The sequence below is a fragment of the Grampus griseus genome, assembly GCF_964374135.1.
Source record: "Grampus griseus genome assembly, chromosome: 19".
Taxonomy (NCBI): domain Eukaryota; kingdom Metazoa; phylum Chordata; class Mammalia; order Artiodactyla; family Delphinidae; genus Grampus; species Grampus griseus.
The window spans coordinates 14,402,235-14,427,639 of NC_139013.1; the positions used below are offsets into that span (position 1 = coordinate 14,402,235).

The 25,405-nt window shown below is 42.3% G+C and overlaps 1 long non-coding RNA gene across 2 annotated transcripts; it reads right to left on the reverse strand.

Annotated features, from left to right (window-relative positions):
• Positions 1 to 1,960: 1,960 nt before the first annotated feature.
• On the reverse strand, positions 1,961 to 24,021 carry LOC309836963. 2 transcript variants are annotated; one of them, XR_014298191.1, is made up of 5 exons: positions 23,977 to 24,021; positions 22,392 to 22,476; positions 5,428 to 5,538; positions 3,929 to 4,279; positions 1,961 to 2,387 (listed from the first exon to the last, which is right to left on the reverse strand). It is a non-coding gene; the product is annotated as an uncharacterized lncRNA (long non-coding RNA). The 2 variants fall into 2 exon arrangements; XR_014298192.1 differs by lacking the exon at positions 22,392 to 22,476 and having other exon boundaries at positions 23,977 to 24,011.
• Positions 24,022 to 25,405: the final 1,384 nt, after the last annotated feature.

Sequence of the window (25,405 nt, forward strand, 5' to 3'; positions counted from 1 at the left end):
TTTAGACCTAAAACCCATTTTGTGTTTTAATCTATCTACACAAGATCACTTTTTTAGTTCCTCTAGTGGATACTTTTATATCTTTAAAGATTACAACTAACTTTTAAACCTTTAAAAATTGAAATATAGTTGATTTACAATATTGTGTTCATCTCAGGTGTACAGAAAAGTGAGTTACATATATATGTATTTTTTCATATTATTTTCAATTATGTTATTATAAGATATTGAACACAATCTCCTGTGCTATACAGTAAATCCTTATTGCTTATCTATTTTATGTATAGTAGTTTGTTACTCCCATACGCCTAATTTATCCCTTCCCCCCTCTCCTTTTCATTTGGTAACCATAAGTTTGTTTTCTGTACCTGTGAATCCATTTCTCTTTTGTATATTCATTTGTATTATTTTTTAGATTTCACATATAAGTGATATATATTTGTCTGTCTGACTTGCTTCACTAAGTATAATATTCCTTAGGTCCATCCATGTTGCTGCAAATGGCAATATTTCATTCTTTTTTATGACTAATATTCCATTACACACACACACACACACACACACACACACACACACACACACACACACACACACACACACACACACACACACACAATCATGTCTTCTTAAGCCAGTCGGGCATTTGGGTTGTTTCCGTCTTGGCTATTGTAAATAGCGCTGCTACATGAACACTGAGGCACATGTATCTTTTGGAATTAGAGTTTTCATCTTTTCCAAATATTTACCAAGAAGTGGGGTTGCCAGATTACATGGTAGCTCTATTTTTTGTTTTTTAAGGAAACTCCATACTGTTTTACATAGTGGCTGCACCAATTTACATTCCCACCAACAGTGTAGGAGGGTTCCCTTTTCTCCACACACTCTCTGGCATTTATTATTTATAGTTTTGGTGATGGCCATTCTGAATAATGTGAGATGATATCTCATTGTGGTTTTGATTTGCATTTCTCTAATAATTAGCAATGTTAAGCATATTTTCATGTGCCTGTTGACCATCTGTATGTCTTCTTTAGAGTAATGTCTATTTAGGTCTTCTGCTCATTTTTAAATTATGTTGTTTTTTAATATTGAGTTGTATCAGCTGTTTGTATATTTTGAATATTAACCCCTTGTTGGTTTGCATTGTTTGCAAATACTTTCTCCCATTCAGTAGGTTGTCTTTATGTTTTGTTGATAGTTTCCTCTGCTGTGCAAGAGTTTTAAAGTTTGATTAGGTCCCGTTTGTTTATTTTTGCTTTTATTTGTTTTGCCTTGGGAAACTGATCTAAGAAAATATTGCTGTGATTTATGCCCAAGAATGCTCTTTGACTTGTTCTCTTCTGGGAGTTTTATGGTGTCATGTCTTAAATTTAGGTCTTTAAACAATTTTTAGTTAACTTTTGTATATGGTATGTTTTAATTTCATTGATTTGCATGTAGCTGTCCAACTATCCCAACACCACTTATTGAAGAAATTGTCTTTTCATTGTGTATTCTTGCCTCCTTTCTTGTAGATTCATTGACTGTAGGTGTCTGGGTCTACTCCGGGTTCTCTATTCTTTTACATTGATCTATATGTCTGTTTTTATGTCAATAACATGTTGTTGTGATTACTGTAGCTTTGTAGTTCTGTTTGAGGTCTGGACGGGTTATGCCACCACCTTTCATCTTTTTCCTCAGGATGGCTTTGGCAATTCTGGGTCTTCTGTGACTCCATATAAATTTTAGGATTATGTTTTCTAGTCTGTGAAAAACATCATGGGTGTTTTGATAGGAATCACACTAAATCTGTAGATTGCTTTGGGTAGTATGACTATTTCTTTTCATATATATATAAATTCCTTCCTCCCTCCCTCCCTTCATTTCCTTATTTTTTGTCAGTTGCTGTAAGACTGAGGGACAAGTCCTGAGAGCAGGTGAGGGGATTAAGAAGAGACAGGGTCAGGAGGGTGGTGTATAAACACACACACTTTATTTCTCATCAAACCTCTTTTTATATATTGCAGTAGACAATACATGTTTTTGTTAAAATCACCAAACTGAATCATCAGACAGCATTTCCTTAGTGTTGAAGTTATAGTACAAAACATTCTGCGAACCAGGATATAAACATGCATGAGAACAGACTGTGACTACCAAAGCATGCCAAGGACAAACTATAGTTAGAAAAACTGCAAGCAACTTCACGGGCCAAGACGCATATCTTCTCTAATAACTCTTTCGGGTCCTGTCAATGATTAAGCAGGACTTTGCCATGCTTTAAGCTGCAAGAACTGTGTCAGCTTGCAGCTGGTTCCTGACATGTCCCCCTTCTTTATTTTTTAATGTGAGGTAGTAGAGTCCGACTTGGAGTTCTGCAATTGCTCATAAGCCAATTCGCAGGAGGACTGGAAAACAACAAATACACAATAATATTAAAATACCAATAACAATTATAGGATAAAGAGGTTAATAAGAGAACTTGGGGCAAAAGTACGTGTAATCTGGGTAAATATGTCTCAAGCAATTTCCACTGGATTTACATCTAGGGGAGCTGCATGCTGGATATTTGTGATATCCCCATGTAAGCCAGCAATATCAAGGGATAGATTGGAATGAGACCAAATTCCCAATAAATGATTCTTAATCTGAGGCCAAGGCCACTGTGAATCGTTATATGGCTTAACAGATTGCAGAAAATTCTGCATGACAACGCATAGAACAGGCAGTTTTTAAAGCAGCTAATTGGTCTCCAAGAATAAGAACAACTTCTTCCAATGCATTAACATGACTTTCTAATTTTCTATCAATAATTTCTTGAGTTCCCAAAGCATTAGAGACATTAGCAGCTAAATTATTCACAAACGTGGCAGTATGAATACTTTTGAGTCAGCGCAGTATCAGAAGCAGCTACAGAAGCAATGACTGCAATGAGCACTGTAATTCCAGCTATAAGTAACCCCCAAAATCGCTTGGGCCATTGTAAAAGAGGGGAAAGTTCATGCCTGACCTGCAAACCTGAATTAGAATACCAAGGACCTGTAACATTTACAGGGAGCATAACAAAGGGAGGCTGATGAACAAGAAGAAATCCCCGGTTTGGTTCCCGCATGGTTATACAATTTGTCAAATTACAATTATCACAATGTATGTCATAAAACCCTTCTTTTTGAAAAACGTAGACAGAACCAGTAAGAATAGCATAGGGTGATGGAACACAAGCCATAACAAAAGCGGTTAAGTTCCTAACAGGATGTTGTTGATGTGAAAGGACAACAGGCCCCACAGCAGCCATCAATTTCCAGATATTATTTTGTACATTTCCTAAATTGGTGGAGAGGACACCCTCCACCCATCCCCCTGGAGATTCAATCTTATTAATAAGAAGTTCAGCAAAAGGTTGAGGGAAAGACCAGTCCAAAACAGCTTCAGTAGTATGAGGAATTCGATGCCACAATGGTGTAGAATATTGGCATCGATGCCACGGAGGATATGACCATAAAGGTTCTGAGGGGTTAGAAAAGGGGGACAATATTTGTTGAATGCAGGGAGGCAAGTCCTTAGGAGGATCCTCTATAGCCTTAAAATAAGGAGTGGAGAGCCTCATAATATTCAAAATCCACTCCCTGTGAGACCATGTTTCATTCCAATACTGGAACTGATATGTATAAGAAGGCCTGGGTCCTACCGAAAGACATCCATGCCGGTATTGTTCGTGTTGGTGATACCAAAATGCAGGAATGGAAAAACAGATAGGGGCACGCAAAGAAAAGGCAGTATATGAAAAACAAGTTACAGTGAGAGGGGTAATAAAATCACTGCTTGGATAGCCAAGAAGGGAAGTATCGTTAACATAAACAGGAATTGAGGGATCATTTCATTCTACAGGGCGAAGTAATGGAGGATCAGGGACATATGCCCAATAATTATCAGTATTACCCAAAACTACCTGACAAGAGATAATAGCCAACATAGCCACAAACAACGTTTGTGGGGACTTAGTCACTTGCTGCTGCATCAACATCTCCTCTGCCTTCTGGGTCAGTCGTTTCAATTGACCCCATGTTGGAAGGTTGGCCATCCACGTGGCACAGGATAGACAACACTGATGAGCTTGGAGAGCTGGTTTCTCAGGAGGATTGAAAGTATCGTCGAGCCGCATTCTCTTCATATGGTGGGGGAGAGAGTTCACCATCCGGTCCGGATCCATATTACAGAGGAGGGAATTCACCATCCATCTGGTCCGGATCCACAGAATCTCATGAGGCGCTCAGGTATCCAACGAGGATCCTTAGTGTCCCTAGGAAACATACAAACATGCCCTCATCCCCATATTAGTATAGGATCCTGGACCATTCCATTGATTAGTAAGAGGATCCTGCCAACGGACTTCAGCAAAAGGCAAGGCATGAGGATGCCAAAATCCTTCTGCAGCTGTCTGTCCTTGCTTATCTATGTTCAAAAAATTTAAAGTATAAAAAGAATGTCGCAATAAATTGTGTGGGGTTGTGGTATATTCCCCCTTCTTTATTTTAAACCCCAAAGAAGATATATCTTCCCCCTGCTTAGAAGCTTGAAATAAAGCAGTTTGGAGTGGAGAAGAAAGACTCACAGGTAGAGAGGAAGTAGAAGAAACAGAAATAGACCCCTGATTTACTGAAGGAGACTCATCAGGAGCTTTTGCTGGCAAGGAAGAGCCAGAAGAATGTGCAATAGGGGCTAGGGAAGCATCTTGAGTAACACCATGTAAATGTTTTACCCAAGTTAAAGCTTGGGCTAAAGCAGTAAATGAAGTTTTATCTAATATAGGAAAGTTTTCAGATTCCACAGGCACATTCTTAAGAGCTGCAAAAATGCCATCATCAAAATCAGGATTGTGATATCGTGCAGCCTCTTCCTGCAATTCAGTCTCATCCTCTGGGGATAGTTCATCCTCCTCCTCCAGGGACTCTGAAGATGGCATGGTCGCCAACAAGGGAGGTGCAGTAGGAGAAACAGGTTCCTCAGGCAAATTTTGTAACTGAGGAGCAGAAGGGAAGCAGCATAAAGACGCTGCTTTGAATAATTTCTGAAGCTCATAAGTTGGGTCAAGAGTCATGAGTTGGGTCAATCTCTTATCAAATTCCAAAGTGAAAAAGTATCTACAGGAACCTTAGAAGGTCCATAAAGGGAATTGAAAGTTTTCAATTGTTGACCTATTTTTTCCCATGTTTGAATATTAACAGTTCCTCCCTCCGGGAACCATGGACAAAGTTCCTGCACAAAATGAAGAAAACGATCAAGCTGTTTATGCGTAACCTTAACACCCTGAGCAGATAACATAGAGTACAGTAGCTGAACGAAAAGTTGTCGTTCCTTAGATTCAGTCTGCCCCATTTTTACTCCTGATGAGAACAAAACAGAAAGAAAGGCTACATCTAAAATATCCCCCGGTACAATCCAACTTACCCTGTATATGTCTGCGTGTGAAATATTTCCAGGGTCCCTCTCAACAGCCCACGTACTCAGGTCCCTATTCGGGCGTCACTTATCAGTCACTGTAAGACTGAGGAACAAGTCCTGAGAGCAGGTGAGGGGATTAAGAAGAGACAGGGTCAGGAGGGTGGTGTATAAACACACACACTTTATTTCTCATCAAACCTCTTTATATATTGCAGTAGACAATACATGTTTTTTGTGAAAATCACCAAACTGAATCATCAGACAGTATTTCCTTACTGTTGAAGTTATAGTACAAAACATTCTGCGAACCAGGATATAAACATGCATGAGAACAGACTGTGACTACCAAAGCATGCCAAGGAAAAACTATAGTTAGAGAAACCGCAAGCAACCTCATGGGCCAAGACTCACATCTTCTCTAATAACTCTTTCGGGTCCTGTCAGTGATTAAGCAGGACTTTGCCATGCTTTAAGCTGCAAGAACTGTGTCAGCTTGCAGCTGGTTCCCGACAATTTTTGGCTGAGTTGGGTCTTTGTTTCTGGGCACGGGCTTTCTCTAGTTGTGGTGAGTGAGGGCTACTCTTTGTTGTGGTGCACAGGCTTCTCAACGTGGTGGCTTCTCTTGTTGCAGAGCACACGATCTAGGTGTGCAGGCTTCAGTAGTTGTGGCTCATGGGCTCTAGAGCGCAGGCTCAGTAGTTGTGGCACACAGGCTTAGTTGCTCCGTGGCATGTGGGATCTTCCTGAACCAGGGCTCGAACCCATGTCCCCTGCATTGGCAGGTGGATTCTTAACGACTGTGCCACCAGAGAAGCCCCAGTATGACCATTTTAACAATATTAATTCTTCCAATCCAAGAGCATGGGGTATCTTTCCATTTCTTTGAATCATTTTCAGTTTTCCTTCAGTTTTATAGTTTTCAGCATATAGGTCTCTAACCTCCTTGGTTGTTTATTCCTAGGTATTTCTTTTTGATGTGATTTTAAAAGGGATTTTTTTTACATACTCTGATATTTCACTGTTAGTGTAAAGAAATGCAACAAATTTCTGTATATTAATCTTGTATCCTGCTACCTTGCTAAATTGATTTATTAGTTATAATAGTTTTGGTGTGGAGTCTTTAGGGTTCTGTATACAGAGTATCATATCATCTGCAAATAGTGACCATTTTACCTCTTCTCTTCCAATCTGGATATCTTTTACTTCTTTTTCTTGTCTGATTGCTGTGGCTATGAGTTCGAATACTATGTTGAATAGAAGTGGGGAGAGTGGGCATCTTTGTCTTTTTCCTGAATTTAGCAGGAAGGCTTTCACTTTTTACTGTTGAGTATTTTGTTGCTTGTGGGTTTGTCATAAATGGTTTTCATCATGTTGAAGTATTTTCACTCTATACCCACGTTGATGAGAGATAATTTTTTTATCATGAATGGATGTTGAATTTTGTCAAATGCACTTTCTGCATCTATTAAGATGATCATGTGGTTTATGTCTTTCCTTTTGTTAATGTGGTGTATAACACTGATTGATTTGCATATGTTGAACCATCCTAGAATGATCCAGCTTGATCATGGTGTATGATCCTTCTTATGTATTGTTAGATTTGGTTTGCTAATGTTTTGTTGAGTATTTCTGCATCTATATCAAAGATATTGGCTTGAAATTTTCTTTTTTGTAGTGTCTTTGTCTGGTTTTAGTATCAGGGTGATGGTGGCTTCATAAAATGAATTTGGGAGTGTTCCCTCCTCTTCAGTCTTTTGAACAAGTTTGAGAAGGATAGGTGTAAGTTCTTCTTTGTATGTTTGGTAGAATTCCTCAGTGAAGCCATCTGGCCCTGGACCTTTGTTTAGAGGGAGGTTGGTTCTTTTATTTTAATTCTAGATATGATTTCACTTCTAGTCATCAGTCTTGTTCAAATTATCTGTTTCTTCTTGACTCTGTTTTGGCAGGCTCTGTGTTTCTAGAAACTTGTCCATTTCTTCTATCGTGCCCAATTTGTTGGCATATGACTGTTCATAGTATTCTCTTATGATTTTTTGTATTCCTATGACATCATTTATTTCTCCTCTTTCATTTCCTATTTTGTTTATTGATGTCCTCTCTATTTTGTTTTTGGTGAGCCTGCCTAGAAGTTTGTTCATTTTATCTTTAAAAAAAAAACAGCTCCCAGTTTTATTGATCTTTTCTATTTTTGCTGATCTCCATTTTATTTATTTCCTCTCTAATTTTTATTATTTTCTTCCTTCTACTGACTTTGGGTTTCGTTGACTTTTCTAATTCTTTTCGTGGTAGGGAGGTTGTTTGAGACTTTTTTGTTTCTTGAGGAAGGCCTGTATCTCTTTGAACTTTCTTCTTATAACTACTTTTGCTATATCCCATACATTTTGTAAAGTTGTGTTTTCATTTTCATTTCTCTGAAGGTATTTTGATTTCATTGTTGACCCATTAGTTTTTTTAGTAGCATGTTGTTTAGTCTCCATCAGTTCATTATTTTCCTGTTTTTCTTTCTGTGGTTGATTTCTAGTTTCATACTGTTGTGGTCAGAAAAGGTGCTTGAAATAATTTCTATCCTCTTTAAATTTGTTGAGGCTTATTTTGTGACCTAGTATGTGGTCTATCCTAGAGAATGTTCCAAGTGCACTTGAAAAGAACATGTATTCTGCTGTTTTTGGATGGAATGTCCTACAGATATCTGTTAAGTCCAACTGGTCTATTATGTCATTTAGGACCTCTGTTGCCTCTGATTTTTTTTTAAGGGAGGGAGGAAGAGAGGGAGGATGGATGGATACATGGATGGATAGAGGGATGGTGAGTGAGTGAATAGAGGGATGGATGGATGGATGATAGATAATAATAGTGAACTTTTAAAATTAATTAGTATATGGCTGCATTGGGTCTTCATTGCTGCACACGGCTTTCTCTAGTTGTGGCGAGCAGGGGCTACTCTTCATTGTGGTACACAGGCTGCTCATTGCAGTGGATTCTCTTGTTGTGGAGCACAGGCTCTAGGCACGTGGGCTCAGTAGTTGTGGTTCGTGGGCTCTAGAGCGCAGGCTCAGTAGTTGTGGCGCATGGGCTTAGTTGCTCCACGGCATGTGGGATACTCCTGGATCAGGGATTGACCTGTGTCCCCTTCATTGGCAGGCAGATTCTTAACCACTGTGCTGCCAAGGAAGTCCCTACTATATGTTTTTGATTTGTGGTAACTGTGGAGCTCAAGTATGTTGGCCCATAACTATATCTACTTGTGTTAAATTGATAGTCATACAAGTTCATGTGCTAAAATATCTACATTTTAAACTCCCCTCCCCCATATTTTGTGATTTTAATGTCCTATTTTACATATTTATGTTTATCCTTTTGCTGTTACTTGTAGTTATCGCTTTTACAAAATTTTCTGACTTTTAAAATCTATCTACTGGCTCATTTAAGTGGTCTTCAATCCTTTTATATATTTGCCTTTCTTATTGTGGTTTTCCCTTTCCTATATATTCTTGCTTCTTGTCTATTTAGAGAAGACCCTTCAATATGTCTTACAGGGTAGGTTTAGTATTGTTGAATTCTTTTAGTTTTTGCTTGTCTAAGAAATTCTTTCTCTCTCCTTCTATTCTAAATGATAATCTTGCTGGGTAGAGTATCCTAGATTGCAGGTTTTTTTCTCTCAGAACTTTGAATATATCATGCCCTTCCTTTCTGACCTGCAAAATTTCTACAGAGAAATCAGCTAATTGCCTATGGGGGTTCCCTTGTAACTGTTTTTCTCTTGCTGCCTTTAGAATCCTCTCTTTAACTTTTGGAATTTTAATTATGATATGTCTTGGTATTGGTCTGTTTCGGTTGTTTGGGACCCTCTGTGCTTCCTGTACCTGGATATCTGTTTCCTTCTTTAGGTTTGGGAAGTTTTCAGCCATAATTTCTTCAAATACATTTTCAACTCCCTTTTCTCTCCCTTCTCTTTCTGGAAACCCTATTATGCATAGGTTGGCAGGTTTTATATTATCCCATAAGTCCTGTAGGTTACTTTATTTTTTTTAAATGTATCTTTCTGTCTGCTGTTCTGGATTGGGTGACTTCCATTATTCTATCTTCCAGATCACTTATTCGTTCTTCTGTGTCATTTAGTCTGCTATTCATTGCTTCTAGACTGTTTTTTATCTCAGCAATTAAATTGTCTATTTTTGATTGATTCATCTTTATAGTTTTTAGTTCCTTATTACAGTGATTTGACTTTATATTGGTAATCTTTCTTAATTCCTTTAGCATTTTTATTACCTCCATTTTGAACTCAGGGTCTAGTAGACTGGTGAGGTCTGTTTCATTATTTGTTTTTTCAGGGGATTTCTCTTATTCTTTTAACTAAGATTAATCCCTATGCTCTTTCACTTTACTTAACTTTCTCTGTTCTATGAATTTAGAAGAAAAAGTTATCCACTGTGCTCTTGAAGGGCTGTTTTTATGTGGGAGCATCCCTGTGTAGGCTGTGTGTCCAATATTTTTGGTGTGAGGGCTGTTTTTGGCATGGATGCCAGCCATGTGTTTCCTCAGAGTGTGGTGGCCATTATCCCCTTGATAGGGGGTGTGATTTGCATTGTGGTGCCTTGAGCCTGTTCTGGATGTGAGGTGGGACTTCCTCTTTACCCTGTGGCTGTCATCACCCTCTCCAGGGCTGGGTCTGCTCTCCAGTTGTTAGGGTAGAAGCCCTGAGGTCAAGTTTAATCAGGTTCCATTGCCCTTGAGTTCATGTCCTGCCCCAAAGGAAGTGATTGCTAAATCAGGTGAGGCCTGTGTGGTCACAGAGAACCTATGCATGCACTGCCTGAGTAGGCATCTGCTCACAAGCAGCCCATGGTCGTGTCTTTCTGTTTTGTTCATCCCAGATGTAGTGCAAGGCTGTGGTGTGCAGTAGACTGGGGCTGGGTGTCAGGGTGTTGTGGCTGCAGGAATTGAGGTGGCTGTATTGCTACCTGGCATCTGGTCTGACTCTGTGGCAGACTTCTCCCAGGATCTGTCTGCCCCAGACCTGGCACTAGGTGCAGTGTGCAGTCGGCGGAGCCGGGGCACCCTCACTGGGAAATGAATTGCTGGGTGCTCTTGCCCAGGGCCAGTTTGCCTCAGTTTCAGCACTTAGCTGCTGTGCGTTCTTGTGGCAATGCCCAGTGAGTGTGCTGACAGTGTCTGATGCAGTTGGACCTGCTGCCGCCATTTGCATGCTTACAATAGGCTCTGCCACTAGAGCTGCCACTTCCTTCTACACACCGATAATGGGTTCCGTAGCTCCCCCTGGATCACACCCCAGGCCCTTCTGGCTGCTTCATTATAGCTAGATTGAGTCCTCACCCAGGGCCTCTCTTCCCAGGATTCAATGCTTAGCCACTCCTGTGGCCACCTGGTCTGCACATTGCAATGTCTGCCCAGCTAGCCCTGCTGCTCCCTTGTGCATGCAGTAACAATGGTCTCCATGGTTCTGCCTGGATCATGTCCTAGGCACCCTGATCTATCTCTGCATAGTTAGACTGAATCTTTGCCCTGACCTCATGCCAGGCTGTAGTAAGGAGTGAGCAGGTCCAAGGTATTCGCCCCTTCAGATTGGGAAGTGTGGCAAGGCAGCACACACTACTGCAAGTCTCTCTCTGCATGGATTGTTAGTGAGCCAGAACACACACACCACTCCTTGAGAGTAGAGTCTAGGCTTCTTCAATCCTTCTGTCTGTCTCAGTGGATTTCCCAGTAGGCAAGGTGACTTGTCTCCTCTGTTCAGGACCCTAGGACTGGGATGCCCAGATTGTGAGTCAATGTAATATGCTCCCTTTCCAGGGCAAGGGTCTACCTGTGTGGACCTTCTCTTCCTTACAAATCCCTCCCAGGGTGCCAGTCCTGACCTGATGCCTTTTTTCCCCCATCCTACCCAGTTACATGTTGATCTTTCTTGCCACTTTGGTTGTATAGGAGATCTTTTGCCTGTTTCCAGTTAGTTTTCTGTGACAGCTGTTCCACATGTAGATATATTCTTGATGTGTTTGTGGGAGGAGGTGAGCTCCACATCCTACTACTCTGCCATCTTGACCCTCCTTCCAGATCTCTTTTGGTTGCTCTTCATTTGCTTAGAATATCTTTTCCCATCATTTATCTTTGAGCCTATTTGTGACTTGGGTATAAAATGAATCACTTGTGAGCAGCATACAGTTGCATCAAGTTATCAAAAAATCCATACTGCTTCCTTTGTTTTTTAATTTGTAAGTTTATCTATATTTAAAGTGATTACTGATAACATAGTTCTTCTGTTTTGCTATGTTTTCTATATGTCTTATATGATTTTTATTCAGTTCTTCTAATAATGCCTTTTCCAATGTAATTCTTATTCCCCCTTTTTCAGTATGTTTTTAAGGTAATTTATTGGTTGCAATTTGGGAATTAATAGTTAATGCCCTAAATTTATACCAATCTGTGAATTGATACCAAGTGTGAATTGATACCAACTTAGTTTAACGACACATTAACTCTGCTGTTATCCAACTCCATCCCAAACTTTTATGTTGTAATTTCACGAATTACATCTTTATACATCATGTGCCCACTGACATAGATTTATAATTATTGTTGTATGCATTTGTCTTTTTAGTCATATAGAAAACAAAAAGAGAGTTACAAACCTGAAAAACAATGGTGATAGCTTTAACGTATACATCTATGTATTACCTTTGTCAATGATCATTATTTCTTTGTATTGCTTTGAGTTACTGTCTCATGTCCTTTTGTTTCAGCCTTAACAACTCCCTTTAGCATTTCTTGCAGTGCAGGTGTAGTAGACATGAGCTCTCTTAGCATTTGTTTATCTGGAAATATATTAATTTTTCCTTTTTTTTTTTTTTTTTGCGGTACACGGGCCTCTCACTGTTGTGGCCTCTCCCATTGTGGAGCACAGGCTCTGGACGTGCAGGCTCAGCGGCCATGGCTCACGGGCCTAGCCGCTCCGCAGCATGTGGGATCTTCCAGGACCGGAACCCATGTCCCCTGCATCAGCAGGCGGACTCTCAACCACTGCACCACGAGGGAAGCCCTTTCCTTCATTTTTGAAGGAGTGGTTTGCCAATATAGAATTCCTGGTTGACAGTTTTGGTTGTTGTTTTTTGTTCCACACCCCCGCCCCAGCATTTTAAATATTTCCTCCCACTGCCTTCTGACCCCCATGGTTTCTGATGAGAAATCAGCGGTTAATCTTACTAAGGATCCCTTGTTTGTGACAAGTCTCTATCTTGGCTGCTTTCAAGATTTTTCTATTTTTCGAGAATTCTAGTATACTGCATCTCAGTGGGGATCTGAGTTTACCTTGCTTGGAGTTCATTAAGCTTCTTGGAGCTGTAGTTTCATGTCTTTCATCTAATTTGGGACATCCACTTTGGCTCACTGGTTGTTGACTAGGAGCTCACCTGAGGCAGTTGCCAGGAACATCTATATACAGCCTCTGTGTGGCTTCAATTTCTCACAGTATGGTGGCTGGGTTCCAATATGAAGCATCCCAAGAGTGAGTATTCCAAGATAACTAGGCAGAAGCACCGGCTTCTTATGACCTAGCCTTAGAAGCCACAGAACATTACTTCTGCCATATTCAATTGGTCAAGCTAACCACTAAGATCATCCTAGATTCAAGAAGTGAGGAATCAGATATCTCCCCACAATGGGAAAACATTGAACGATTTATGGCCCATTTTTAATCCACCATAAATATCCTGTTGATTACAAAAGAAAGAGTCAAGTTTCCAGAGCAAGCAAATGACAGAGAAGAGCTCTCAAGGATAGGTCTCCCATTTCCTGCATGGGAAGGGCAGGGATTTGGGAGTGTCCCACTTGTATCAGTAGAAGGAAAAGCCCTACATTAAAGACAGAGATACAAGGAACTCAGAAGTGAAAAGGAATAAAGGCCCTGCCTCCTCAGGATAAGAGAAAAAGGTGCTCCCTCAATGATGTTCCTTGGAATGTGAATGGTACAGAAACGTAATTTGATTGAATTCGAGGACTAGTCATTGGGGCGAAAGAAACCTCCAACAAAGTAGGACTAAATGGGACCTTTCTTAATTATATGTAACATACACAGCAAAACCCCATGGCAAAATGTAGTTCATAATGAAGAAACTAGTCAATCCTTTTAAACATAGGTTACAGGAAAAGAATGACTGGTACCACTTCCATTGTTTAACATATTACTGGAATTCCTAAACAATGATTAACATATTACTGGAATTCCTAAACAATGATCTAAGATGACAAAAATAAGATGTGTGGGGACTGAAAAGGAAGGACTAAAACTCAATATTTGAGGACATTAAGATTCATTTACTGAGAAAATCCACCCAAGTGAACATGTAAACTATTGGACAACTATGAGAGTTTGGCTAGTCTGCTAGATTCAAGATCATTTTATTAGAAACAATAAAATTTCTCCACACTAGCAATGACTATTTAAGAATTAACACAGAACACACAAGACCACTATGGAAAAACCTTTAAACTCTTAAAGGGGAAGTTTTGAATAAATGTAAAGATATTCCATGTTCTTCGATCAGATGACTTAGCAAAATAAAAATATCAAATTTCTCCAAATTTATATATAAATTCAATGAGATTCCAAATAAAATCCCAGTGGGATTTTTTGAGCTACCTCATAATCTTATTCTAAAATCTACTTAAGGACTTCCCTGGTGGCGCAGTGGTTAAGAATCTGCCTGCCAATGCAGGGGACAGGTTTTTGATCCCTGGTGTGGGAAGATCACACATGCCACAGAGCAACTAAGCCCGTGCGCCACAACTACTGAGCCTGCGCTCTAGAGCCCGTGAGTCACAACTACTGAGCCCATGCACCTAGAGCCCATGCTCCGCAACAAGAGAAGCCACCACAATGAGAAGCATGTGCACTGCAATGAAGAGTAGCCCTCACTCGCTGCAACTAGAGAAAGCCTGTATGCAGCAACAAAGACCCAATGCAGCCAAAAATAAAGAAATAAAAAATAAAATGAATTTTAAAAAAACAACAACTTAAGGTAGTTTTGGGAGCCCCTCAGACTTGGAATTGGTGTCAGAAGTGAGAGCAATTTTGTGTGGACTCTTCCCTCTAGTTGTTAACTTTCCCATAGACCAATGGAAGTAAGTAGAGAAATACACACACACACACATACACACACACACATATATATATATACACACTCTTTAGTAGTGAGGAAATGATAAACTATTAGAAAATTATATTAGGAAAGTAGCTCATTACATGAGAAAAATGTAAGTGGGTTCTGACCATAAGTCCTATACAAATAAGGATTCTAGGTGGAATAAAAACCTAATTTTGAAAGATAAATGGGAGAAAAATCCTGTAGAATATATTTGTGACTTCAGTTGGGGAGACCTTAAAACAAAATCCAAGAAAGCACAAATTATAGGTAAAAAAAGAATTTCAAAGATGCCTTACACTATACCAAAATTAATGCTTATTAAGCAAAGGACCCCAAAGTTACCAGAAAAAAATGATAGGCTGAAAGAAGATATTTGCAACATCTAGCACTAACATGCAACTATCATCTAGACTATCAACGAGAATATGCTACTAAACTATACAAATCAAAAAGAAAAAAGTATATACCTCCAAGAAAAAGATATGAAGTCATTTTACCGACTGGGAAAACCAAATATTTAACAAGTCAAAGAAACAATGTTCAAACTTTTCAATAGTCAGATAAACGAAATTTAGACAAGATACCAATTTATACATAGCTGACTGTGAAAATCAGAAAGCTGGATAATGCCAAGTGTTGGTAGTGGTGTGGTGAAAGAGGAACTCTTACACACTACTAGCAGGAATATACAGTTGTAGTGGAGAGTGACCTGGCAGTTCTTAGTCAAATTAAGTATGAGTGAACCCTATGATACACCAATCTCATTCTCTGGGGTATATATCTCAGAGAAAATTTCACATTTCTGTAAGATATGTATAAGAATTTTAATCATAGTCTTTTTTGTTATGCTGTTGGAGGGGTGGATTTTGTTGGAGGAATTAGAGGCAATCTAGTATCGCTCACTCAGGGAATGGCCAAATAAAATCAGGTGGAATATTATGGAGCAAACAAACAAACAAAAGAACTAGCCATGGTTTTCTGAGTGAAAAAAGTTTTAAAAAGTCTATTGCGCCACATTGCTTATGTAAATTAAAAATAAAAGCAACAAAAAATGGGGCTTCCCTGGTGGCACAGCAGTTAAGAATCTGCCTGCCAATGCAGGGGACACATGCTTGATCCCTGGTCTGGGAAGATCCCACATGCCGCGGAGCAACTAAGCCCCTGCACAACTACTGAGCCTGCGCTCTAGAGCCCGTGAGCCACAACTACTGAAGCCCATGCACCCTACAGCCCATGCTGTGCAACAAGAGAAGCCACCACAATGAGAGGCCCATGCACCACAACGAAGAGTAGCCCCCACTCGCTGCAATTAGACCCAACACAGCCAAAAATAAATAAAAATTAAAAAGCAACAAAAACCAATAACATTTGTCTTTTATTTTTTCACAAGGAGACAAACTTAAGGACGTGGTGACTTTGAACGCATTAGAGATAGGGATAAAAGGGAGTTATGTAAAAATTACATTAAAATAATTGTAGTAAAAGTTACACCTGTGTATTTTTTTAATATGTTACAAACAGCATGTATAATTTCAAAGAAGTTATTTTAAATGGAAAAAGTCACTCTGATAAATGTTTTAAAGACAACAGAAGGCTTTGGGAGAGCAGAAGAAAGTACGTGACATAGCCCTGGGGTGGGCATGAAGCCTTCCCTGAATAAATATAGAGAGATTAAATAAACCCCATAAAAACTGGGAATACAGTAACAGATATTTTGATTTTAGGTAAAGGGAACCTCATGTGTAGTATCATAGAAGTGGCAGAATGAGTGGGGATTATGCAGACTGCAAGAAAATCATATGGAGTCCAGAGAGATTAGTTTAGGTAATCAGAGGCCAGATGATGAAGCATTTCATGCAGAAAAGATCAGGCATTTTCCACTGGATAAAGGGAAACAATAATAGGTTTAAGCTGGAAAGTGACTGTTGTGGATAGATTTTGGCACCATGAGGTAGGAATGCTGCTGTAACAAATGCCAAAAAAAAAAAAAAAGTGGTTATGGCTTTGGAACTGGGTGATGGGTAGAGGCTGGAGGAGTTTTGAGGTGTATGTATGAAAAAGCCTACGGACTTCCCTGATGGCGCAGAGGTTAAGAATCCGCCTGCCAATGCAGGGGACATGGGTTTGAGCCCTGGTCTCTGAAAATCCCACATGCTGAGGAGCAACTAAGCCCGTGCACCACAACTACTGAGCCTGCGCTCTAGAGCCCACAAGCCACAACTGAGTCCGTGTGCCACAGCCACTGAAGCCCGCGGGCCTAGGGCCCATGCTCCGCAACAAAGAGAAGCCACGGCAATGAGAAGCCCGCGCACGGCAACGAAGAGTAGCCCCTGCTCGCCACAACTAGAGAAAGCCCATGCGCAGCAATGAAGACCCAATGCAGCCAAAAATAAATAAATAAATAAATTTAGAAAAGAAAAAAGCCTAGATTGCATTAATGGGACTGTTTGTAGAAATACAGATGTTAAAGGTGATTCTGGTGAGCTCACAGATGGAAATTATGAACATGCTCTTGGAAACTGGAAGAAAAGTGATCCTTGTTAGAAAGTGACAAAGAACTTGGCAGAACTGTGTTCTAGTGTTTTGTGGAAATTAGTGACAACTTTGGATTAAGCTAGGGAGATTTCTAAGCAAAGTGTTGAAGGTGTAGCCTGGTTTCTTAATGTTTATTATAAAATGAGGGAGGAGAGGAAGATAAATTGAAGGAACTTTTTTTTTTTTTTTTTTTGCGGTACGCGGGCCTCTCACAGCTGTGGCCGCTCCCGTTGCGGAGCACAGGCTCAGGACGCGCAGGCTCAGCGGCCATGGCTCACGGGCCCAGCCGCTCTGCAGCATGTGGGATCTTCCCGGACCAGGGCACGAACCCGCGTCCCCTGCATCGGCAGGCGGACTCTCGACCACTGCGCCACCAGGGAAGCCCCTTGAAGGAACTTTTAAGCAAAAACGAACCAGATCTTGAAGATTTGGAAAATTCTCAGCCTATTCACGTTGCAAAAAATGAGAAAATGTGCTCTGGAGAGAACACCAAGAGTGTGGCTGGACAGTCACTCCATAAAGAGATTACCAATGAGTTTAATCAGCCATCTCAGCTGGAGCCAGGAAGAGAGATGAGATTATAGCAGCAGAAAAAGTGCCAGCTGGGACTAAAGGGGGACAGAAAATAGGATAGAATGAAGTCTGTTTTACTTCTAAGATTTCACAGGACAGACGGGTCAACAGAGCTATCTGAATTTGGACATGCATTATCCCTCAAGAAAAGAGCAGAGTGAGGATCCAGTTTGAGATGGCAACATAGAAGAATCCTGAACTCATCACCTTCTCCCGCAGCCACAATGAATCTACAGCTACATACAGAACAATTCCCTCTGAAAGAAATCCAAAAATTAGTTGAGGAACTCCCATGTATTGGGTAAACAAGGAAAAAATCCCCATCAAAACAGGTAGGAGATAGAGGGGTGGGATAGGGAGGGTGGGTGGGAGGGAGACACAAGAGGGAAGAGATATGGGGATATATGTATATGTATAGCTGATTCACTTTGTTATAAAGCAGAAACTAACACACCATTGTAAAGCAATTATACTCCAATAAAGATGTTAAATAAATAAATAAAATTTTAAAAACCAAACCGGTAGGGAGAGGCTGAGAGGCAGTCTCACCATAAACCCCACCCTTGGCACGGCAATCTACAATTGGGAGGAAACTCACAACTCTGAGCTTCTCCCTGAGGAGCAAAGGATTTGAACCCCACATCTGGAACCACAACTTTTAAGACCTGTACCTGAGATGAGCCACCAAAACCCCTGGCTTTGAAAGCCAATAGTATTTGCATCCACAAGACCCACAGGATAGGACAAACTGAGAAACAGTTCTTAAAGGGCTCCAGCAGACTCACCTGGCTATCCTCCCAGGGCCCAGCACAGAGGCAGCCTAATTGAGACAGGAGGGAAAGGGGTAGGACACAAATGCTAGATAACGAAGAAGGGGCACTGCTGTTGGGATGCGATAAAGCCTATCTGGAACCAGCTGAAACCAAGATGGCTTTGAGAATAGTCCGGTCATTGACCTTTAGCTCATTATACCTTCATTGTAAAACTAAAAATCACTCCCTCTTATGCCAGCTCTGAGGAGGACCGTAAAAGACCAAAACGTGAACAGTGGCCCAATTCCTGGGATATCCCCACCCTACACCAAAATAGCAAAAATATTCCTCCCACTCATTAGCCTACGAAATTACTTAACCCATAAAAACCTACGACCCCACGCCCAAGGGCCACTCTCACTTTCTGAGACAGTCTACATTCTGCCTGTGGAATGTGTATCTCTCTAAATAAACCTGCTTTCCCTTTACTCTGACTTGCTCTTGAATTCTTTCCTGTGTGAAGCCAAGGACTCTCTGGTCTGTCCTAAGGACTCCTGAAGGTCCCAGGTCATGACATTTCCCTCTCCTGCAACAAAATGAGCACCCAACTATCTATGAAAGAAGTGAATTTGCAAAGTTTTAGCCTGAGGAGCAGGTACCTAATTTAACACACATCTAGGTGCCTACTGAAATACTCTCCAAAAACCACAGAGGCCAGCAGGTGCCATCTTTGCATTCTTCCTCCATCTTGCTCCAGGTCACCAGTATCTCCTGGAAAGCAGTTTATGCTCATGCCTGGGAGCCCAGTTTTTGTGGGTGCCACCCAGGGCACATCCCTTGGTTGCCTGGCTCTGGTGACCAGCAGGGCTTATGTTCCCAGGTCCCAAAGGACTGTAATAAATGGAGAAAGAGGGTTTTTTTGTTTTGTTTTGTTTTTTTACTAGCTACCCATCCCAGGGCTCAGCAGAGAGGTAGCAGACTGAAATGCCCAGTCTTCGTGTGAAAGAGGCCTATTAGCTTATCTTCACAGCTGTGGGCTGAGGGCCCAGCTTCTAATTAAACACATATCTAAGGGCTGAGTGTAATCCTCTCCAGAGATCTGGGAAGGCAGGCACGATCTTCATGCTCTCCCTCAGTCTCCCTCCAGGTTGCCTGTATCTCCCAGAATGGAGCTTGTGCACACACCTGGTGCTCTGATTTTTGATGGCTGCAGCACAGGGTACACCCCTTGATTGCCTGGCTCTCGTGGCCAGCACGGCTTAAGTTTGCCAATCGGACTGGACTGTAACAAACAGAGAAATGTAACCGGGCAGGACCCTGTGAGGCCTTCCCAGAATAGACCCCCGCCCATGTCATCCTCCTGCCTTTTGTCTACAGAAGAACTTCAAAGAATAAGTTTAATCAAAGAAGTGAGAAAATGCAGAAAGGAAAACAGTCAAGCAAGACAAAAATAATACTTTAGCCATTGAAGTCAAGGACATTTAGTTCTTCCTCAAGGGCTATAAATGATATTCTGAGCCATGTCCTTTGAGCTGTTTTGCAGACACTGAAACCCCCATCACGTGGAAGAAGTTAACTGTATGCTTCCCACAAGCATGTAGACCCCAGACTGGTTGGAACCAGAAGGTTGATGATGCTGACTCCCAATTACCTCACCACCAACCAAGCAGAAGAATGTCCATGAGTTGATCACACACACCACAAACCCCCTCCCTCACCCTGTCTTTATAAACCTTTCCCTGAAAGCCCTCAGGGAGTTCAGGTCTTTTAAGTGCTAGCTGCCCTGGACTCCTTGCTTGGCGCCCTGCAATAAATGCTGCACTTTCCTTCAGCACAACCCAGTGTCAGCAGATTGGCTTCACCACACACAAGCAAGCAGACCCAAGTTTGGTTCCGTAACAGAAACAGTTCTTACCTGGCTGCTCTTAAAAGAAACAGCACAGACGTAGCAGCATGAAACACATCCCCAGGCTTTCTGTGAAAGAGGCCTATTTGCTTATCTTAAAGCTTCAGCCTGAGGGGCAGGCTTCTAACTTAACACATATCTAGAGGTCTACTGAAATACTCTCCAAAGATCAGAAAGGCTGGCAGGTACCAACTTTGCACTATCCCTCTGCCTCACTCCATGTCGCTGGTATCTCCCAGAAGGGAGCCTGTGCACACGCCTGGAGTCCCAGATTTTGTGGCTGCTGCCCAGGGGATGCCCCTTGATTACCTGGCTCTGGTGGCCAGCAGGGCTTATATTCACAGGTTGTATAGGATTGTAGCAAAAGAAGAAAATGTTCATAACAAGCTACACCCTGCTCCTCCCAACAATGGAGAGGTAACTGACTGAAAAAGCCCAGTCTTTCTGTGAAAGAGAAACCATAAATTACTCAACAATGCATTCACTGTAGGGCACTGATTTAGGGCAAGATTATTGCAAACACCTTTGCCAGTTCTTATAGTCTTGGGATTCTAGTCCAGGGGTTCTTGAGACTTTGGGAGTTGTTATGGACTGAATGTTTGTCTTCCCAAAATTCTTATGTTGAAATCTAACCCTCAATATGATGGTATTTGGAGGTGGGACCTTTGGGAGATTATTAGGTCATCAGGATAGAGACCTCATAAATGGGATGAAGATGATGAAGGGACCAGAGCGCCCTCTTTGGGCCACATGAGAATACAAAGAGAAGCTAACAGTCTGCAACCTGGAAGATGGTTCTCACCAGAACTCAACCATGCTAGCTAGCACCCTGATGTGACTTCCAACCTCCAGAACTAAGAAATGTTTTTGTAAGCCACCTAGTTTATGGTATTTTATTATACCAGCCTGAGCTAGGACATGGGTTATTTCTCTGGGAATTAAGTCAAATTTTTAAAATCTGATCCCTAGAAAAATACACCTAGGCCCCAATATGCAACTCCATACATACAACTTCTGAGAGTTCAAGGACCTCTGGGAACCTGTCCAAGGAATCCCCAAATTTCAGGTAAGGAGATCAGCTCCTTACTTGTAACAGTCCATTGGGCCACACTACACCCTGATGACAGAGAGCTGGTAAAGCTGACTCAGAGTTCCACATACACGGTCATTACTCAAACTGCATCAACTTTAAACTGGACACTTTAGGAATAACAATGACCCTGTGCTTCATCTCTTATCATTTCCCTGCCCAAACCCCTACCCCGTTGACCCACATCTCTGTGTTAAAGTCCTCCATCACAAACCTTCTTTTAAAGTCCTCCTAAAGAAGGTGGTCCCCATCAGGTCTCTCAGGACTATCTCCTCTTTGGCCTTAAAAACTACTATTTATGAGGTAGGTAATGTTACTGTATTTCACCAAACTGAAGACGCCATTGGTTGAAAAAAAGGCATCCCCAATTCAGAAATGTTAAAATGCAAAGAGAATGTATCAGTCTTAAGAGTTTTACAGATTCATCTGTTGGTAAACAGCTGCTGCACAAACTACCTTCCAAAATGACCTATTCAAAACCTGGGACACCCGCCCTTCCCCAGTTTCCTCCAATCTTGAAATGAAAGGGTTCATTTCAGATTTAAAAGGGTCCTTCTAATGCCTTGCTCCATCCCTGGCCTATGTCTTTCTGGCAGTGCCTGTGCCTCATGTGCTGGTAAATATTCCACATGACAACGTAAGTTACAAAGGTTTTCAGTTCTCTCCAAGATGTGTATTTCTGCATCATCAGGGTTGTGGGGAGCACAAAGTTCCCTGGATGGGTGGAATTAGTTTCCTGAATAAATACATGAAGAGAGGGTGGGGGGAGCAGGGATGATAAGAGTAAGAATTGGGTAAATTGAGAACATATCTTCAGCCCTCTCATCCCTAGGGATGCAAGGAACTGAGGACCAATTGCTCATAGAAACCTGTTAGGATAGCAAACTTTAGACAAAATGTCATGCATAAGTCATGATAAACAAGATGGTGTTAGAAGAAAGAGGGAAGATACCAACTCATCTGGGCCATGGCTTTAAGGCTTAAATGGTACAAACTTCTCCGTTCAGGCTCTTCTGGTGGGGAGTACAGAGTCCTGTAGGTCTGGAGGAGGAAAAAGGAGATAGAAGGCTGCAGGCCTGTCTTGCAGCTTCCAAGCACACAATTTGAAACTCACCCCACTTCCTTCTCTGGCCCCTGATAACACATGAAGATTCTTCAACCCCCCAAAACCCTCAAAAGCTGGAGTTGAGTCCCTTAGACACCAAGGTGCAGCCTGCATCCTTGACAAAATGGCTGCATTTTGCCACAGAACTTCCCTTAGGTTCAATGGGATGGAGTTCACAACTTTCTCTCCTGAACAGGGCAAGTACACACCAGAGATGTTCAAACGATGTGTTTAAATCACCTTAATAATTCTAATAGCAATAATGATATCAACAATACTAGCAACTAGGTAAGAACTTGTATATATTATCTCATTTGATTCTCAAAAAAGGAAAGAATAAAAAACAAAAGTGCAATGTTAAGTATTTCCCCCCATTTTACAGATGATGGAAACCAGGTTAACATAACTCATCCAAAATGACATGGTTTGGAGGTGATGGAGCCCAGAGTAGAATATAGGTTTCTCTGACTCCCAAACTAGCCCTCTTTAGGTAAGAGACAGTGCGGCCTTGAGGAGCATAAACTCCAGCCGTCTTCTCTTGGCTATATGGGGCCACATCTGTGAATTCACATTACAAGACCGAGTCTGCAACTCAGGAGAATCTCTGTGCTTGGAAGCTTCAAACTGAAACTCAAATTCCTGCCTTCTCTCCTAGAGGTCATTTTCTCAGGGATTCTCTAAGGCTATTGCGGAAAAGGAGGAAGAAGCAGGAGGGATTCACAGCTGTAGGCATCAGAGACCCTAGAAAAGACCCATGGCCCGGGAGAGCCATGATCGTGCTTCATGAATTGGTACTCATATCTCCGCTTGAGCCCACTTTTAGGCGAGGCACTACAGGGAAGAGGAATGCAGAAAGGCAAGGCTCAGGCCTTTCCTCCAAGGAAGCCAGATTCTCAGTCACTCACCCTATCTGTTTTGGTAGAGGCAGCCATATCTGAGGCAGAGAGAAAGGAAACGCTTCACGAACTTCACGAACACCAAGGAATCACTGGGTTACTAAGGGTTACCCTCGGCGGCAACCACACAAAAGCTGTCGCACGCTCACACTGGCACTGCCACTGCCACACAGGGTCACAGAGTCTCACCAACGTGGTGACACAGCGCCAGAGTCACACAGGCTGCAACAATCTCCCCTTAATCACAGACCCATGGTAACGCCCTACACCAGATCATGCGTAGGCCCCACAAACACGCTATTATGGCATCACACACGCAACCCTAGTAGCAACACAAGACAAAAAGACACACACTGACACACACACTCGAAGGAGCAGCCTGGTAGACACACCGACGAACGCACGCCAACAAACCGGACGTACACGTCTCGCCCGGACAAAGACCGAGAGAGAGCACCTCCTCGGCCCGCACAGGCTGGCCCCTCTGGAGCTTCAGGTCGCACCGCTTAGCGCCCCAGAGCCGGACGGAAACACACTTACCTGCCTCACGCTGAGAAACGCTAGCCACCGAAGCCGCTACGTCACCAGACTGAATCGGGCCGCAGTGGCCCCTGGGAAATGTAGTTGGAGCGGGGTGGGGGGGGGGGGGGAAGAAGGCTGGAAACGCTCAGGTGCGAAGGGCTCTGGGGCTTGTAGTTTAGGAGGGAGACGCCGGTGCTCGGAGAGCTGTAACGCGCGCGAGGGGCGGCCCCGGATACGCCCCAGAGCCAAAGAAAGCCCCGACCCGTCCTCTGATCCGCTGGAAGAACTAGGGCTGGGGTCCCAAGTGGTGCCCTTGCACAGACAAGGGGCATTGCAGGGAGGGGTGGGACGGAAGGGACCGAAATCAGAAGTGGAAAGGAATAAGCTCCGTTCGGGGGAGTGGAGGAGGTGAGGGGAGGGTGAGTAGGGGTGAGACCGGAAGGAAGGGGTCAAGCCCCAGAGGTGGGAGGATTTTCCTAGGGGAGGAGCGCTCAGGTGCTGCTTGTCCAGGGGGACTAACAGGCCAAGGAGCTAGCAGCTCACGTTAATTTTGGTAGCTCACTGCATTATAACCGGGCTCGGAGTTGAAAGATACACTTTGAGAGGCTCGTTTTTCCTGGTATCGTTGTTTGTCTCAGGCCAAGCAGAGCAGGAGAAAAAGACTTGTGAGGGCTGCGGAAACAACGAGAATGTCTTCTTGGGTGAGGCGGCTCTTGTCTCCCAAATAGGAAGGAAACACTTGAGGAAACACTATGCCAGGGCAACCCATAATGTAGGTACAGTCTTTCATGGGTGCTGGACTCCTGGGGGGTTGGTGGAGGGGGGCTTCCAGCACCAGGGCCTGGGGGCTTCCAGCACCAGGGCCCACCAACCTTTATTTACCCCAGGTGCCTCCCAAGGCAAGGCAATATCTTCCTTTGGCCAACACCCATTATATGCTCAACTTTTCTACAAGAATTAAAGGTATTCAGTGTATATCTTGGGGCCAGAATAAGCTAAATACCTGGATGGATAGAAGAGAAAGGATTTTCCCCTTTATGACACTGAAGAGGAGGGGCTAGCAAAAGGGACCAAGAAGAAATGGTGCAGATCATTGTGCTTCCCAACCTTTATCATGGCACAAACAGAAGATGGTAATATTTGTATGGCACACTGGAGTTGTATAAGTTAGGGTGTAGATTATGCTGATATAATAAAGACCCCAAAATACTGTGACCTAAATATCATACATTTCTCCCTCATGTAAGAGTCTAAGGGTGAGCAGTCCAGGACTGGTGGGATAGCTCTGCCTTCCTGAACAAGTAGTTTCCATCTTTGGGGCAAAGGTGAGTATTAAAATTCTCAGTATCTCCCAGCAAATAGGGTAGAGGAAGGGCAGATAAAGCAGGCACAGAAATGATAATCATCCCTTTTGCTCACATCTCATTGGTTGGGTAAGATGGACTTC